The 18,373-nt window shown below is 39.5% G+C and overlaps 1 protein-coding gene across 3 annotated transcripts in view; it reads left to right on the plus strand.

The window, feature by feature from the left end:
* The window catches only part of LOC122396361, a 180,041-nt gene that overhangs the window by 24,754 nt on the left and 136,914 nt on the right, over positions 1-18,373 (plus strand). The window lies entirely within an intron of this gene.

Consider the following 18,373-nt stretch of genomic DNA (forward strand, 5'->3'; position numbering starts at 1 on the left):
AAAACATTTATGATGGTTTACTTCGCGCACGGAATTATATTATTGCTCGAAAACGCAGCTGTCGCTGCCACGGAATTACAATACAAATTGGTTTTTCAATCGCGATTCGAGTTACGTCCAGCCGGGCGGGATTATTGTGCGCGAACACCTCGGTTTAAAGTTATTCTGTTCTTTTTATGGACGGGAAATAATATAAAAGAAACACATCGGGCGCGTATTACACGCGTCGTCTAAATAAAGCACGGGGAAAACATGCTTTTATGAAAGTTCAAGCGGCTCGTGTGATTCGCGAGCGGTACGAAACGTGATAGAAAAGAGCGAGAAATAAAAGAAACGAGGTCGAATTAACTTTCAAATATCTCGGACACAACGAGGCATCGAATTCAAATCGTAAAGCAAATATTTGATCGACGAACGGGGGATACCGTGTGCTCCGGATTGAATATTCTCCAAATTTAATTTTATAGAGACCGACGATAGCTTGGACACTTTTTAAACTACCGCCATATTGGATCGGTTGTCTGTTTCGCTTTTCAACATCGAAACGTTAAATATTTCATTCGGTAATATATTACCCCGTTAAATGTTCGCGAATGTGTTTTAATATTTTAGCTTTTAATAAATATCGATGCGTAGTTTTCTATATCGATTTTGTATCGGAAAAATTTTAGTTCCCGGAACCCCTGAAAATTTTTTTTTGGGCCCTCTGGAGTTTCTGGTCCCTTGGAAGTGGTTTGGACGACGGGAATAATGGCAGAGATTAGAAGTCTCGAAAGAGAAACGAACCGAACGCGATACGCGTGGGTGTCGAGAGAGATGGCGACGGTGAAAATCGGGGATTAATCTGTGCATCGGAGAAAGAGAGAGAGGAACGAAAAATAACGAACGATTATATAAATTAAGCTCGACAACAACGGACGAAGGGATTGAAATGAACGAATGAAATCATCGTCGATTGTGCAATAATAGGCGAGCGTTGCCCGCAGGAAGCTGAATTCATGCGATTCGAACAATCTCGCGGGACAATTCCCGGTGTAATTCGAGCACAAAGTAATGCCGCGCGGCATGAATAACACGGTGTAATAGGTAAAATCCGTGACGCGATCGTTTCGAGGTACTTAACGAAATGGCCGGTGTCGACAACGGGGAAATTAATCCGTGCAAACACGAACTTTCTAACATGCCAGAAACGTGTCCTTTTTTATCGTTCTAATTAGTCGTTTACGGGCCCAATCAAACGCTCCGATTATTTGCCACTCGCTGGTAGCCATTTTAGGAATCGTCTAATTTATATCGACTGCGGGTATAATTTTAATGGCCGCTTTTACATCCCCGAATGGCCAGAATTATTAATCGCTGAAAATACTGAGAATCCCCTTCGAGATTTGTTTGGAACATTTTTTTTAAATATTTGTAAATAACGAGCGTACGTCGAATCAATAAATTAATAAAATCCTTGTCAGAAATTTTGCTAAAATTAAATGTAAATTTTAGAAATTATTGCATACAGGTCAAAATAATAAACTAAATTGTTACCTGTTTTTCCAGACATTTTACAATATAAAATAAAAAATGTACACATTTCGTTCGATAAAATCCTTCTCTTGATTTAATTTCTATATATTTGATTTTGTTCGCTATGAAAAATCCACAAGAGGAATACCGTGTAAAAACGTGGATAAATAATCGTGATTGGAAAGCAGAATATCTATAAATTTCGTTGCATCGTTATTTTATGATTTCATAATATTTCCTTGAATTTTCGAAAATCCAAAAAACGAATATAATTCAGTAAATGTTAAAAATTCACACAAACATCGTTTTGCAATTTTATTTTTAGAAATTTTATGAATACAATCAATTTCAATCAACAATGCAGTAATTGAATTCGTGATTTAATGTGGGAAACATTATCCAAGTCTATTGTGCGAAGTATTGAGTGACAATGTTTTCTAAGCACACGATTGCACGTCATTACTACATTCTATTGATTTTCAACGTTTCATAAAATATTGAATAGTTGTAAACAACCTATGATTTTGCAGCGAACGTCAATCGATGCTACCGTAAATATTTTCGAAATTAGGAAACAAAGTCTATGCTTTGTATTGAAAATGGTCGATGGTTTTGCTTTATAAATAGTTCGAGCACTCGGTTTCCAGGAAATTGATTAACGAATAACGTTATTGCGTAATTCATGAGACGAACGACAATTATATAATACTGGGATTTCAGCGTAACGAGCTGTGTCGATGTAAAATTGAATCGAGTCGATAAACAATCTGATGTTCGGTTGCGTTTCACCAGTTGGTCTCTGTGTTTATTAATAAATACGCGGCAAAGATATACGAATTATTTTATTCCTTTGAATTATTCATAGCCCTTTTTTTTCGACGTTAATTTATTGAAGAATTAACATAAAAACAGCGAGGCCATTAAATACCTCGTAAAAGAATTTATTTAGTTCCATACAGAATTTTTGTACATACCGTTCTGATTTTATAATCATTTTTTTCAGGTTCCTCGTACCTGTGTTTCACTGTTTAATGTTGCTATTGCATCCGATTTTTCGTGCTTCAACTTTATTCATAAAACGCGTATACGTTGAAGTTATTTTCAAATATTTGAAACAATTTCGTTAGACTCGTCAGAGTTGAATAAATATAAAAGACTGTATTAATCCAATCGTGAGCAATGCATAATATGAATCTACATTAATACAGTCTAGTAATTTATGCTAATTCGGTTCTTGAGATTCCGAATAAATAGTTCCCACGATTCCCGTCGTGGATACCTTACCGTAGAGCAGAAAATAATTGTCGAAAATTATTTGTCGCCTCTTTTCGAGCGTGAATGAAACAGAAGCGAGAACACAATCAGCTGACATTCAATTGCACGTTTGAAAATAAAAAAAAAAAATAACTACAAAGGATGCTCTGGGCAATGTGCAACGCCGAAAATGCCTATAAATATACGGAACGAATGCATTAAAGTTGCGCGTCACGGAATAACCTAGATTCTCTGGAGCGGTTGGTTCACCGGTTTGTGCGAGCGTGTGTTTCTTTCGTTCGTGATTTAATAACAACTAAATAGTGGGATATAGAAAGAATGAACGATAGAAGGGAAGGGGGAGGGGGAGGAGAATTTCAATTGAACTGTTTGGAAACTAGCCATTCGGAGTCCATTAAGAGTTGATAACAATTATGATTGCAATGTTGCAACCGAGGGGAAACTCGAGGTGCACGCGATGTCGCGGAACAAAGTTTCTTGCAAAATGTTGATCAGTGTTTTTTCGCTCATTTGTTTCTTGCTGTTTTGCGCGGCCTCGATCAATTCAACCGTTGCTCGGCGCAATGTTTTTTTTTTTTTAACGAACGAACGGAGACGAGAGAATTATTTAATTCGATAACAAAATACAGTGTAAAGCTTTTAAAATGGCATGAAATTAAACTTTGGCTCGAATACTTGTTACATTTTTCTCGACGGAGTTATTCGCGTTTTAAAAATCCAGAGAGCTGCTATTATTCATGCTATGTTGCACGAACCATGCAAATTTGTTTTATATAAAATGGAGTACTAAATATCCACACCAGTGAATTGTAAAATAAATAAATTATTCGCGATGTTAACGCTGGTATCGCGTAGTTTACCCAGGATAGTGATTAGAAAGTAAAGAAAATAATGGATCTCAATAAACAGGATACTTAAAATTAAATGAATCGTAAATAAATAATACTATAATGTATGCTAGTATATTTTTCCCCTTCGATCCGATCTTCATTTTTTTTCTTTTTTCTTTTAACTTTCAAAGTCGTTTTGTTTTTATTATCAACGAATGTTTTATAACCTGACTATTATTAGATATAACCTGGATTTTACTGCCGAATATAATTCTTTGTCTGTTGCTAAATTTAATTGAAAAATTGTAACTATTTGAAGCCTGGTCGAAGTACCCGAAAATTTGGGAATTAAAAATGTCGTCACGAGAGCTTAATTTCGCTTCGATCGTGGTCCGTGTGTTCCCAAAGGATAATCGACCGATCGATAGGATCGAAACGCGAAACGCGCGCGAAAATTCGATTTATTTCTTGAATGGTTCGCGGTAGGAGGTGGGGGAGGGAGAAATAAGAGGAGTCCATCCCGCGAGACGATTAATAAAAAGTGTATAAAAATGGATAAAAGGAGAGTAATCTTGGTTCTCGTATGGGCATTATTTAAGAGAATGGGCCGGGATAAGAGGAAAAATGAAGGAATATTGCCGATAAGCGAAGTGAATAAATTAAAATGATACGTTGCGAAATAACCTGGATTCCTTCGAGCGTTCAGCAATATATTTCTTGCGCCAGGATTTAATAATAATACGATATCGAATCTATAAACGCGAATGCACCGTTCGTCGATGTGTTGGCGCGCATGCGTTGTTGCTTCCCTTTCCCCTCCTCCTTCCTCGCCGACCACCGATTGCGCGCGATTGAGAAACTGAAACTCGCGTTGCGTTATCTACGCGAAACTGCGTGTAAGTACGGAAACAAATTTCACGGTGCCTCGAATTAGAATTACAATCGTGCAGTGGCGCGTTATACGGGGGGCCCCCAGAAAATGAAACTTTCAGGCAACGTCCGGGTAAAACTTTTTTTCAATTCTAAATTTAATATTAGATCTCCAGTACGGTGAACGTTGAATTTTTTATGTTACTCAAAATTTTTTAATTTTAGAATTATTAACTTTGAATCGGATTTTGGAAGGACTGTAAATTAAATATTATATGCTCGGTGGCTTATCGATCACTTAGCGGTAGAGTGGTATTCTTATTGAATAATCGCGGAGTGTCTATTATTTCCATATAAACAATAGTAAAGGCGATGATTGTTCCACGTGCGTTACGTTGCAGCATCACTGTTTCCATGGCGCATTATTGCTCATACAATTGCATCATTAAGATACTATTTAACCGGCCTCGCGATCCCCCTGCCTTGTACGACTCCGTACGTCGTTTAAAATTAATTACCTGGAAAGTTTCTTTTAGTGGAAGAAAAAAGTGGAACTCGTTCTCGCATACTTCTGTATCGGCTTCGCGATTCGACCGTATTGTGGCACGCTCGTCCTCCTGAATAATTCATTTTCGGTGCCGTGCAATAATACCGATCGTGATTAATTGCAAAACCGTCTCATAAAACAGTGTTTCTAATCTAACCGATACGATCTCGTTCGGCTGATAATCGTTTATCGGCTAGTGGCGGACGGAATGTTATCGTCGTTTAAAAAATAAAACAAATTGTTTTTCCTTTTCGTCTGGTAGAGGCTTAAAATAAATTTATTATTTCGCGAGCACAATATTTTTAAAGAACAAAGATTTATTTTGGTAGAATATTTGCCAGATAAATAGCTAAAAATTTGTCGCACGAAACGATTAAATTAGCGTTCGGACGAGCGTTGAACGAGGACGGACGATTTTATTAGCGGCGAAATCGAAACTCGTCGTACGATTCGTTGGAAATCCACGCTCGTCGAATATCGTTGCATCTGTTTTTACAACGCAGCCGCGCATTTTCCAAATTTCCTCCAATTTTCCAAGCTTTTGTTTACCGTGCCCCTTTCGTCGTTACTCCGATTCGTCCATTATTTTTCAATTGCTTTTTGCTTTCGTTCTGGGTTTATCGTTCCCATTACCGGCAGATCGACCGAACGTACAGCAAATGGTAAATAAATTCAGCACCGGGAACACTTTTTTTTTTCCAACCCTTCGTTTCAAAGTAATTGCATTAATACTCGACAGTGCGTCAAATTTCGAGGAGAAAAAAGTTTTAAAAATTGAGCAGAGAAAAGTCATTGTTCGTTTGTTGTTTCCAAAAGAAAGTTGTACAAGAGCTAAAGGTATTATCATCGCGCAAACAACGTTTTCTGTGTAATAAATATAACGCAAGTAACTTGAATATTCATCTCCCGTTCCTTGGGACTTACAAACAATACAGAGAAAAGAAAAAGGCGTCGAGGATGAAATTTTAATATTAAAATGCACGAAACATCCGCGAAACTCTAAATGAAAAAATACTGAGTACCGAGCGGGGGGGAGGGAGTGGGGTGAAAAAGAAACGTCTCTAATTAAAACATAGAACTCTGCGTTTCTTGCAGTTTATAACATTAATAGAAATTACGACGGACAGTTGCTGCGAACGAGACATCAAAAAGACTTATTAAAGAGGCGTTTCAATCCGACTGGTAATTTCACGTTTCACAGGTTCCGAGTGAAACGGGAAAAACAGGAACGACGCTCGCTTTTATTCGATAGAAATAATTCGACCAGGGGGGACTTTGGTCCGCGCTAGTAATTAACTGGACCAACAAATAAAAATGACGGAGGGGGGAAAATGGGAGAGAATCGCTTCACGCCTTTTAACGAGACGCGCGGAAATTATTTGAAATTAGTACGAAACGCGATCAATCGTGATTCGCGAGATTAAACATTTATTACTTTAAATTAATTAATTCTAAAATATCTGAATGTTTGTTCTTGTATTTTGTAAGCGCCTTGCGTGTCGCTCTCAGTTTCGAGAACGAAATCGGTGGACAGGGAAATGTTTTTCTCCCTTTGGAGGGATTTCCACGGCGTTTCTTTGGCAATTGTGCTTAAAGGAAGGCTCCTCCGTTCCCTGGGAATGGATTTCGGTCTGTGGATTAGAGAAGAGGGTTGATCGATTCGAGTCTTCCGTCGAAAGACAGAGTTTTCCCTATTAAAAGGGTCCCTGCGAACGGTTCTTTCGCTTTAAGCGTTGATTTCGTTTGGTATTCCGAGCGGGGGCCGGAAAATAGCGAAGAATTCGAAACGGGGAAATTGGATTGAAAGTTCCAGGTTCCGCGAAGCATTCAGAAAATTTTTTATTCGAGCCTTCGGAACGCGCGGAAGAAGCAGTACACGATTTGAAAAATACTTGGCTCGTGTTCACGGTTATTCCAATATTTATCTATCGGTATCGTTGAATAAAATAAGGAACACGCGAGCGGGTATAACATGAAAATAAAAATATCCTTTTACTGGATATTTGATGGGGACGTTGTATCATCGTAAGAGCCTTCTCCCTTTGAATAGAGTCTCTGGCGCGTTCCTCGTATATCTTGATTACCATTCATTCTGAAGCTCGCAGAATTTCCTCCGCGATAAAAGAATTCGTTGTTCCGAAACCGAGGATTTCAGTCGACCCTTATCGCGTTCGCATTTTTGCATTAAACGATGAATTATGTTGACGAGCCCAGCGAACAATATCTTCCGCCATTTTAATCCTCCGCATCGTCCTCTTGCTTCGATCGATGATCGAAATAATTTCTTTCCCCTTCGAAATTAGCGGCGATTTCGTATTATTCGAAGTCACAATGCTGCTCACTGGCATTTAATTTATGTCGATCTATGCGAACAGTATGCAATTTGTGTCCTTTCGAGCGAATACTATATAATTTATATCAGTTTCGTGTAAATAGCATGTAATTTATGTTACTTCGGCCAAAGTAGCAAACAATCGTCGTTAATAAGCACCCAGATGCAGTTTCTGTGACTTTATCCTACGCGAGGCAAAGAACATTGATATTAAAATTATATTTCGTACGCAAACGTTTCCGGTCGAACGTGAAACGAAGTCTACAATCACACGAATACGAAAATAAAAATTCTTTTTAGGGGCTTGAAAAGTAGCAAAGAAATCGTTTTCCGTTTTATCAAATTCTCGATGGTCCTTTCGGCGATAATAAGACTAAAAATGATAATAATACAGGAAAAGTTGCGGAACAAGGAAATAGCTAATATTAAAGTTGAAACAGGTTAATTAAAGTATTAATGTTGAATTAAAACTTACCGATAGGAATTATCATATTATGTGCGCGGCCAACGAGTATAACGATCCCGATGTTAGATTAAACGTTCTTCAACACAACTGCACAAGAAAATAATGAGAAAAGTTCTTTCATATTCTCCGTATTGTATTTAAGAATGTTTAATCTAACGTCAGCATCGTTCCACCCGTTGGTCGCGCACATAAAATAACTTCCATCGGCGAGGGTTATTTTAACATTAATATTTTCAATTCTTTGACAAACTGTAGAGCTTTCTCGATGCACCAAGAATTAATTTTTAAATAATTCAATCAGTACTTTGTTACCGTAAGTGTCTAAAAATAAGTCTTGGCCAATAATATTTATTCTCTGCAGTTCGTTTGATACTGTTCGAGTATAATTATGCCTTTCGTTTCAATTCGTTCACCCTATTTTAAAGAGACGTTGGGTATATTAATGGCCGACGAGGGTCCCCCAGCGAAAAGGGGGCCGAAACGTTTGCAAAAAGATAATATTTTCAACAATTTCGCGGGTTCCCGGAATATTTTCTTACTCGTAAATATTGAAAAGGAACGACCGCGACCGGGGAGATCTTTCGTAAGAACCAACGATTCGTATCGTTCGATTTTCCAGCAGAAATTATAAATACGATTAAAAAAATGTCGGAAATTTCTTAATAACGTTCGCGGCGAGTTTTATGTAACCGGAAACGGTTTAGCAATTTTCTCTCGAAAGGATCATTAAGAAAATGATCGACGAGCGGGGTCCCGTGACACCCCGTTCGCGCTAAACGGCGAAATAAACGTTGATTATTCGAAAAGAAGGCCAGGCTGGGCCGCGGGACCCAATTATACCGATGCTCGGGGAACCGGTTCCATTTTCGGACCCATCTCCAAGGTGACTTCTGATCCGGCGTTAGGGCCCTATTCTATCGTCGACAGCTCGCGGTGGAATCACGGGGCCCGGTCGCTCCGGAATATCCTTTATTACCTATAAAACTTCCGTTGTCTCGTAACGAAGAGGAGCCTTTGAGGACGATAATAATGACCACGGTGGGCTCTAACCCGGGTAATAATAATTTGCCGCGAGGGAGAGCCAGGATTTCGCGAGAGAAAAGAAGCGGAACAGTGGGAGGACGCAGCGAAGGGGGATGATGCGCGAGAATGCAAGTAAAAAAGAAGGGGGGATGTCACTTTTACCTTGGTGTGCGGTCGACCCTGCGGGGGGAACTTGAAACGTCGCTCGAAACGATGTCTTTGACCGTGGGGGACTCCTCCGTGCCCGCGCCATTGTATTTTTCGGTGAAAATGAAATAGACCCCGACCCTTGGGCCACTTTCGAACACGAACACGATTTTTTCAGCCGTAGTATATCCGAAATACCGAACGCCATTATAGTTCACTCGATTCTTCGTTAATTTGTGCAGGGTACGCTCGGCCCCGGGAACCATCGGGGTCGGAGGCATTATTAAAAGTAACGCACACTCGTCTCGAGCGGCGTAATTGCTTTCTCCGCTCGGCAGAAATGTCCGTCGCTGCGTTCTACACGACGTCTGGCCCCCACGAATTACTTTCACCGCTCGAATTACTTTTTACCGGTGGTTCTAATCGAAACGAATGACCAGCGTGGAAATTTCAAGCCGGACGCCTATGCGACGAAAAAGCGCGGCAAATAATGCGCGCGATTAACGGGCCGATTCGTTCCGCGCGCGCTCATCAATTCCTCCCACTATGCTTCCGTTTGCAAACTAGAAGCCTACCGGTACGTAATCGATCACTATCGCGAGGATCCTTCGCGATAATAAGAAACAGTGGTTCTCCCAACTTTTTCCAAAGCGTCGCCTTAAAGCAATATTGAATTTTAAATTCTGCGCTGTTCAAATAAAATATTTTGCCTTTGTTTTGAGTTCACGATAGAAAGAATAATTTGTTGCTACAGAAATGGAGTAGAAATCGACGGAGGGGCTCCGTGGAACGTTTGTGTTTAATGCTCGGGAGCTCTTAACCTGCTCGCAACATGGAGGAAGGTTATTTGGCGGCAAATATTTCTTGGACGATCAATAGGTTCGATTGTGAATAGAGGAAAAAAAAGAAAAAAATATATACTTTGGAGCTCAAAGGGTTAAATGGCTGCGCAAGTGTTGCGTGAGGCGATGCGCTGACGAGTCAAGTGTGCCTGTTCCGCTGATTCGTGTTACAGAGGTTAGGTTATGTGTGCGTGCAACGTGCCTCAGTCAAATTCCCCGTATATCGTGTATCGAGTATATGCGTACACGTGTCTGTCGGCTCGTGTGTGGGTTCCCCTGTGTTGATTCACTCGGGTTCACACACACCTCTCGCTTAGACGCCGCATACGTGAGACTGTGTTAGCGATGGCTTCGAGTCGCTCGAAATTACTTCAAACTCGATTCAAACTAAAATCAACATTCTGATCCTTATAAACAGTTTATACTCCTCGAACAAAAATTAAAATTCCAATTATAAACTGAAATATTTCGAAACGAATAAATATCTGGGAAAATTCGATCGAACGAATTAGCGTACTTGGCGAATAAAATTCCACGAAGCAAATAAGCTGTAGTGGGAACGAGAGGGTTAATGAATCACGTGGCGTGAAATCCGTGACAACCGTTCGAGCGAAAGAAACGATGCAATTACTCGTGGAAACTTGTCGTAGAAATCGGTTAACCGTGGATTTGCTATCTCGTTAGCGTGGTTAAGGAAATTGTCGGGTCGTTTAGCGGTGCATTTGCTGGACGCGAGTAATTTCTAAATAAAAATGTCGGGACCGTGACATAAGGCTGGGAAAGTGTGACGTATTTCTCTTTTTTTTTTCTCGAGCATTTTCGAGGTCGATGTAATATTTAGAACCATCCCGAAACCTTTATAGGAACGAATCTGTTGGAAAGTCAGAACAGAGAGGATTGTGAGCTCCATCACTATTCATAGGACCCTCCGCGTCGACGTGTGTGCACGTGTAGCCTAAAGGCTGTCTTCACAAACAGCGCTCGACGTGAAATGGGGATCTAAATCCAAGTGAAAATAGGAACACGTGTGTGAACGTTGTATATCGATTTCAGCGTAATATGCAACGACTGTGTGAATAAATTTTCAGCTTCTATAACGAACATAGCAGATACAGACTATTATCGCAAATATTTACATTCTATCCTCCCTCTATTTTCTAGCTTTTCCAACTTTTCAATCTCCGCCCAACAACACTATCCATACAGTTCCGTTTCACACAACCGTGTTTTAATCCACTCTCTCTAAATTAAATATACTAGACGTAGACCGTTCCACGAATATTTGCATTCTATTTTCTAATATTTTTACACAGAACGGTACATTTTAATGATTTTTTTTATTTATTCTGTGTAACATAGCAGATACAGAAGTCTGCTTCCAAGAGTATTTCCATCCTATGACCTATTTCTCTAGCCCCCAGTTTTTTTCTCCATTTAAAAGTGTTGGTTTTCGAAACAATTAACAGAAATCAATTCGAAAGGTAAACTTTCCAATCTCTGTTGCAAGTTTTAGATCATGATTTCACGGTTTTAGAAATTCCAGCTAAAATAGAACATTTTCTCTATCCTCTCCAACGAACAATTCGTCGCGTACTTAACTAAATTAATTCGTGTAAACACTGTTCCGTTTCTGCGGTCCATTATCTTCGATAAAAGTGGCGTAAATGCGAAAGTATCGCTACGTATTTGCATCTGTTAATCCCGTAGTGCGTTTTAATCACTCGCGCCGGCTTGGAATCGCAACAGCGGAATGTTTGAAACGGTTAAACAGTTTTCGTGGAGTGTTTGGCTAGCAACAATTGGCAGCCGGCGAAAACTCATTCTGGATGCACTTTAACCGGAGATATATCGATTGGTGAAACGGAATAAATCATTCGAGTAACGGAATATTTACTCGGGAAAACCGTGACTGGCTGTGTAATAAACCCATCAAGAACTTCCTCCAACAGACTGGCTGCGTATTACCCTAAGAACCTGCATTCGCCGTTCGGCAAACCCAATATTTAAATTTCAACGCGAACACGAAGTACACACCGACTGCGAACAGTCGGTAATCACAGAACCAACCGAGCTCCATTTAGAACTCTAATCAAATTATCTCGATAATGTTTAGAAAACAGGAAGCCCGCTGTCGAAGACTTGTTTCTTAATTCCCTGTCGTACAGCCATAACCCTCCACCACCTGTTAAATGGTAGCAAATATTGAAAATTCATTCGTGGCTGTACTCCATTTCCATTATTTTTTATTTTCTGGGGGTTAGAAAAATTCGAGTTGTATCGATACAATTTACAAGGAGTCTATTTTATGGATACGGGCCAACCGGGTTTCTAATCGAAATTTGAAAAAACCAACAGTGGTTTGTTGGTTCGCTAATTGTGTATTCTCCAAAAGCTGTATCAATATTACGAACAGTCGCACAGTGCGCTGCAACTCAATTTATATTCACACAATGAAACGTATATACTCGAATTTGATCCATTGTTCGCTTTGCTTCGCAATCTGCCATTTTGTACTAAAACAATTGACGGAAATATCTGTGTCGTGTCGTATTCAGATAGCTTCGAGCTTTACTCTGTTCGGACTTGCACCACGTCGTCGTGTACACGGATATTAACATTATTTCCCACCATCGAATAATATTATTCAAATTGTTATTGGACCCATTCGTCTATCATTTTGCCTTCGTTGATCAACCGCGTTCGAAAAATTTAATTTTTTAATGGAATTTTTACACGCGTTGGTAGAATCGTTTCGTACGCAACGACCTATTAAAGTTTCGTAACATCGATCCAGTTTCCTCAGTTCTCTCTATAAAAACACGCGGATAAATAACGCTCGGAAAAAAAATAACTAATATACATATTCCAGAAACGAGTAGAAAGTTCTCCCGTGCGGCGTTCGTATTATCCACGTATTATTCGCTCATGCATCGGCCCCTTAATGTCCCGGAGGTGAGTCACTCGGTGTGACGGTGGCTTTAAAGTGCTTAGTAAAACTCATTCCGGAGGGAGACAGATGGCGCTTGGGTCGCCCGGTGGCGAAAGGGAGAGGGAAGATTGAGTCTCTCAGTGGAGTATCATCGCGCGAGCGGGACAGAACGAGAGGGACACGGTCACAGTAACAAGAAAGAGGGCAAACGGAGGGAAAGAGGGATCCCGGAGAGGGACGGGAGCACGGGAGAGCTTGGACAGCTTGGTATATATGCGATTACACGCGGCGAGGGTATACAATGAGACACGGGGCGAGGGGGGATGGGGGGCATTGCCCCATATCCCATCTTTTTTTCGATCCCTCGGGTGTGCACGACTCGTTTTTCTTTCCCGAGCACTAGACCGGGAGACTCGGATCGGGCCGTTTCGGAAATTGTTCGATTGTAGTTACTTTCGAACGACTTTCTTCGGGTTGTTTGAAACGTGACTCCTTTTCCTTTTCCGGGAAGCAATATTGACGGTAGCAGCCCTCCCTCGCCAAGAAGATTAGGACCTCTTCGCGATATTTTGTCCAATAAAACGTACGCGGAATTTAAATAACGGGATATATTTGGAAGTTCTTTTCGTCCCTTCTGCCTCCAATGGTGCCGCCTCTAATAAATCTTTCCTCCTTTCGGGCAAATTTTATTCGTAAAATTAAAATTTTTATTCTTATTATTATCTACTGAGTTACCAATTAATTTTTGGTCAAGCAGGAAAATTTGAACTTTCGAATGGCGGTTGAATATTCCCCTGTGCAAAAAACGTGAAACTAAAATATGAAAAGCTTTCTCCGGCAAAAAATTTCTGAAAATTTCCTATCAACGTGTATCCGTAAAAATATTTCGTCGAATTTTTTAGCGATAAAAAAAAAATGTTTTTCGTGTAAACATGTATTTTCCATACGCGATGGTCAATATCTCGAATTTAGGAATAGGATAGTTTCGTCGATTATTTTTTATTCGGATAAAATTTGCCCGTCTCCGACTCGAAGCGAGGATGGTTGTTCGAGTTTCCCTGGAACATAATTGATCGATAAGCATAGTAAACAATCTATTTTTGCCTATATTTTTATCAGTCTCCGGCTCGAGTCAAGGATAAGAGACGGCGCACACATTTTGTCCGATGACTATTAAAGTGTTCTCGTTCGCTTTTCAATTCATCTCTCTAATTTGCAAGTTGTTTTTATGCATTAATCACGAAATAAAGCTCGAGTTACGAGTATGGCGGGAGCCAAGGCGAATCGATATTTACGTTTTGACGTTGGAGAACGTCTGGATGATAATGAGCCGAGTTAGAGACGAGGAGTAAAGTTGTGCTTATTACAAAAAGCCCCCAGAGTGCTTCGACACGATAATTTCCACGAGACGAGAGTCGAAAAATTGGAGGTCCTGGTGTTACGAGAGCGTCGGTATCGTGTTCCTTCCTCCGCGTGGCCTTAAAATGTTACGCGCGGCCATCCCTTTTCTTTCCCTTTTTTTTTTTTCTCTCGTTTTCGTCTCTCTGCCCGACGCTGCCTCGGGTTGCCGGAGGAAAAACAGGCGCGCAGGCTATTACATAAAATCCGAAGAGGCACAACAGCCTGAATGTTACGGTACTCTGAAAGAATAAAACCGAAGACGGATGGAAAAGGGAATCGAAACGATGGCGTACTGTTTATGAGGGATAATTATCGCTCGCGTGTGTTTGTTGGATGGTAATCGGTCGGATTAATTCAGGCTTCGTCCATTGTTACGGCGTAGAAGTATGGCATATTTTAAAGTTTGTGCAAACAATCTGATTAAAATATTGACCATGAATAACGGAGATAATATAAAGGTGATATTATTTGCGTGATCCACCCTGTATAAGGGGTGGAGGGACGGTCGCTGATTGTATCAATGTCGCATGACGGACACTTATTACCCATTGAACGGCCGTAATGTTTGAAGAAGTAATCGCGCGAACCGCGGTCATAAAAAATGGGAACATTCTGAGAAAATGTTTCTTCAGACCCCTTTTGCTGTAACTGTTAATTAATTCGAGTGGTTTTTGGAGTCGATGTTAATCGGGCCCCTGGTACAAACTGACGTTGTAAACCGACGCTGATGAATTATTAATCGATACACTTCAACATCGTCGACTGCAAATTTACTTCTGTGCTTCAAACAGCCGGTCGACCCTATGCGGATTAAACCCGACCACTGGCCAACGAAATCGAGCAATTTTTATTTCGTGGTGTTCCTAACGTCAATGAAATTGTTGAAAAATTTCCCGTAGATTTCATTCGTCGTAAGCGTTCCGAACGGAGCGAACGAGTTAGTAACTCCGACCGCGAAAGTTTCGGGACAGAATTTCGCGACATGTTCGTTTTTGTCCGGCGAAATATTTACCGCCGGCGGGTAAACACGTATGTCGGGGTGTTGTTGTCGCGAAGGAACATTCGGCGGGGTCGGTACGCGCGCGCGAATGGGTAATTGGAGTGTGTGCGCGGGTAAATAATGAAGGCAGAAACGCGCGACGAAAATCCATGCACAACAGCCCAAAGTGACTACGCGTGGGACACGTGGTGTTCTGTTGCGACGCCCGCTGGTGGGGGGACGCGTCGTAGGGGAGTGTGTGTGGCCCTGTGGAGGGGGGCGTGTGTGCGGGGTGACGAGAAAAAAAGTGGGGAAAGGAGGAAGGAAGGAAGGAAGGAAAGAAAAAAATGAGGAGGGCCGGTAGATGCAATTGCGATATCAATGGCGCTTGGGGTTTCGCAGGCGAATGCAGCTGTGGCGGAGAAACGAGATTAACGCTATAAATACCATTGGTGGCCGAGCCAGAGGCCGTCTCTCGACCGCTCGTTTCAAACTCTTTGCGTCGACTGTACCCTTAAAACATTGGAAATAGTTATGCCAGCGGCTCTCATCCAACGGCTAACCTTCCCTCGGTTATCGATTCAATTATGTAACCACTCTCTGTATGTACAAGTAACTACACAATCAAGCAAATATTACCAACGAATTGGTGTACGTTTCATTATATTCGTGGTACACGATTATTCCGAAATAGAACGCTATGAAAATTTCTCTATTATTAAATAGGATTATTTGGATCATACAAAACCATTTCATAAGAATTTTATTCTATTAATAATTATATTTATATATTTTACTAGATTAATTAATAATTTTAAAACAATTATATACAATAAAGTTCTTATAAAATGGTTTTCCTGAAACTGTTTAACTTCTGGCTGAAACGTTCTCCGATATCGTCGATATTTACAAAAACAAAAAGTTGACCAAGTGGTACTCCATGTATATAAACATTATTTAAATTATAATAGAATAAATATTTAGTAAAATATTACGAACGAATTGGAGTATGTTTCATTATATTCATGGTACACGATTATTCCGAAATAGAACGCTATGAAAATTTCTCTATTATTAAATAGGATTATTTGGATCATACAAAACCATTTCATAAGAATTTTATTCTATTAATAATTATATTTATATATTTTACTAGATTAATTAATAATTTTAAAACAATTATATACAATAAAGTTCTTATAAAATGGTTTTCCTGAAACTGTTTAACTTCTGGCTGAAACGTTCTCCGATATCGTCGATATTTACAAAAACAAAAAGTCGACCAAGTGGTACTCCATCTATACAAACATTATTTAAATTATAATAGAATAAATATTTAGTAAAATATTACGAACGAATTGGAGTATGTTTCATTATATTCATGGTACACGATTATTCCGAAATAGAACGCTATGAAAATTTCTCTATTATTAAATAGGATTATTTGGATCATACAAAACTATTTCATAATAATTTCATTGTATATCATTTTCAAATATTGCTGTATACTCTATTATTAAATAGGATTTTTAGATCATATAAAACCATTTCATAAGAATTTTATTCTATTAATAATTATATTTATATATTTTACTAGATTAATTAATAATTTTAAAACAATTATATACAATAAAATTCTTATAAAATGGTTTTCCTGAAACTGTTTAACTTCTGGCTGAAACATTCTCCGATATCGTCGATATTTACAAAAACAAAAAGTCGACCAAGCGGTGCTCCATGTATACAAAAATTATTTAAATTATAATAGAATAAATATTACGAACGTGTATCTTCGATTTTAACCGTGGTCTAAACCATCGCGAATATTTACGAAAAGAAAAATTCGACCAGGTAGACTTAAACGGGAGATAAATATTTGGTTTACGTTGGATTTTACTCGAGGTCTATTAGTATCGTGAAACGCAGGCCAGCTCCGCTGGAAGTTGTCCTTTTCGGAATTTGTATGTCGCGTATGTTGACAGCGTTAACGATCGTGACCGTAGTCAATGTCGTTATTGTATTCGCCCGGGGCAAAAAGTATAGGAGGGGGTATCGGTTGGTCTCAGTCGACAGTAGTCTGCCTCAAGAATAGATTATTACCGGGTTGACTTAGCGGGCAATTAAACTCGAAGCAATCGCAGGAGGAAACAGCACCGCCATTCAAGTATCCTAGTCAACGAAGTAATTGTGCGTTCTTGTTACGACCGAGTAATATCCAAGTATGTGCTTCACAATAATATCAAGTTCAATCCTGTGAAAATCTACGTCTCGCTGTGACTAATCGTTCTGGGATATAACAAACACTGAATCATTATTAAGGTAGTTATTATTAGAGGCTACATCAACTATTCTCATTCTAAATTTTCAATTCTTTACCAATACGAGAATTACGTCTTACAAAATTTATATTTTTTACTGTTTTATTCGAGCGTTCCAAGCATTATAATAATATACAGTTTCTAAGCATTCCTGTAGCTTCACCAGTGTCCAGTACCCAAAACCTTCGGTCTCATGTTTCTACCCTATCTCGTATTACTATCATCTCTCCTAGATTATATTACAATAAGAGTTAATGATTAAAATAAATTCATAAATCGTCGGTTCGTCCACGCAATTCATTACAGTATTTAATTTATAAACGTATACAATTTAGAGAGGTATCTTCCCCCTTTTATTTATTTCTTTGAGAGAGAGATTATTTTTTAAATTTAATATAAAATTACCCAGAGTCCTAATAAAAGCAGATTATTTTAATTAAATGTACAGTACCCGGGAATCTTGTATCAAAATAATCCTATATTAGAGGATTCTCGTGAAAGCAAAATATTTTATTTAATTTTATAGGACGAACGAATCTCGTATCGAGGGATTTATTTAAACGAAAGCAAATGATTTTATTTAATTTAGTGGAATCGAGGGAGGTTTTCGAGGTCTCCTGGGTCCGCTATTGATCGTATTATATTTGCTCGCTGAGAGGCCTCAAAATGGATGGTCGAAAACGCGAGGCTTGGAATTAAATAGCCGGAATCGGGTAAAAGGAATACGAGTCTAATTTCGTGTTATTCGAGTCCTGTATTTAGACGTGAATTTCTTTCTGTGTTTCCCAGGGACACTGGCGGATGGCGTGTCGCAATTATGAGAATACACGGTATCGCGAGGCTAGATCGCCGGAACGAGGCGGAGGAAGGTCTTGGTCATAAATCGTCGATCCTCTCGC

The sequence above is a fragment of the Colletes gigas genome, unplaced genomic scaffold (genome assembly GCF_013123115.1).
Source record: "Colletes gigas isolate AHSC1104 unplaced genomic scaffold, ASM1312311v1 Colletes_gigas_Sc00007, whole genome shotgun sequence".
Taxonomy (NCBI): domain Eukaryota; kingdom Metazoa; phylum Arthropoda; class Insecta; order Hymenoptera; family Colletidae; genus Colletes; species Colletes gigas.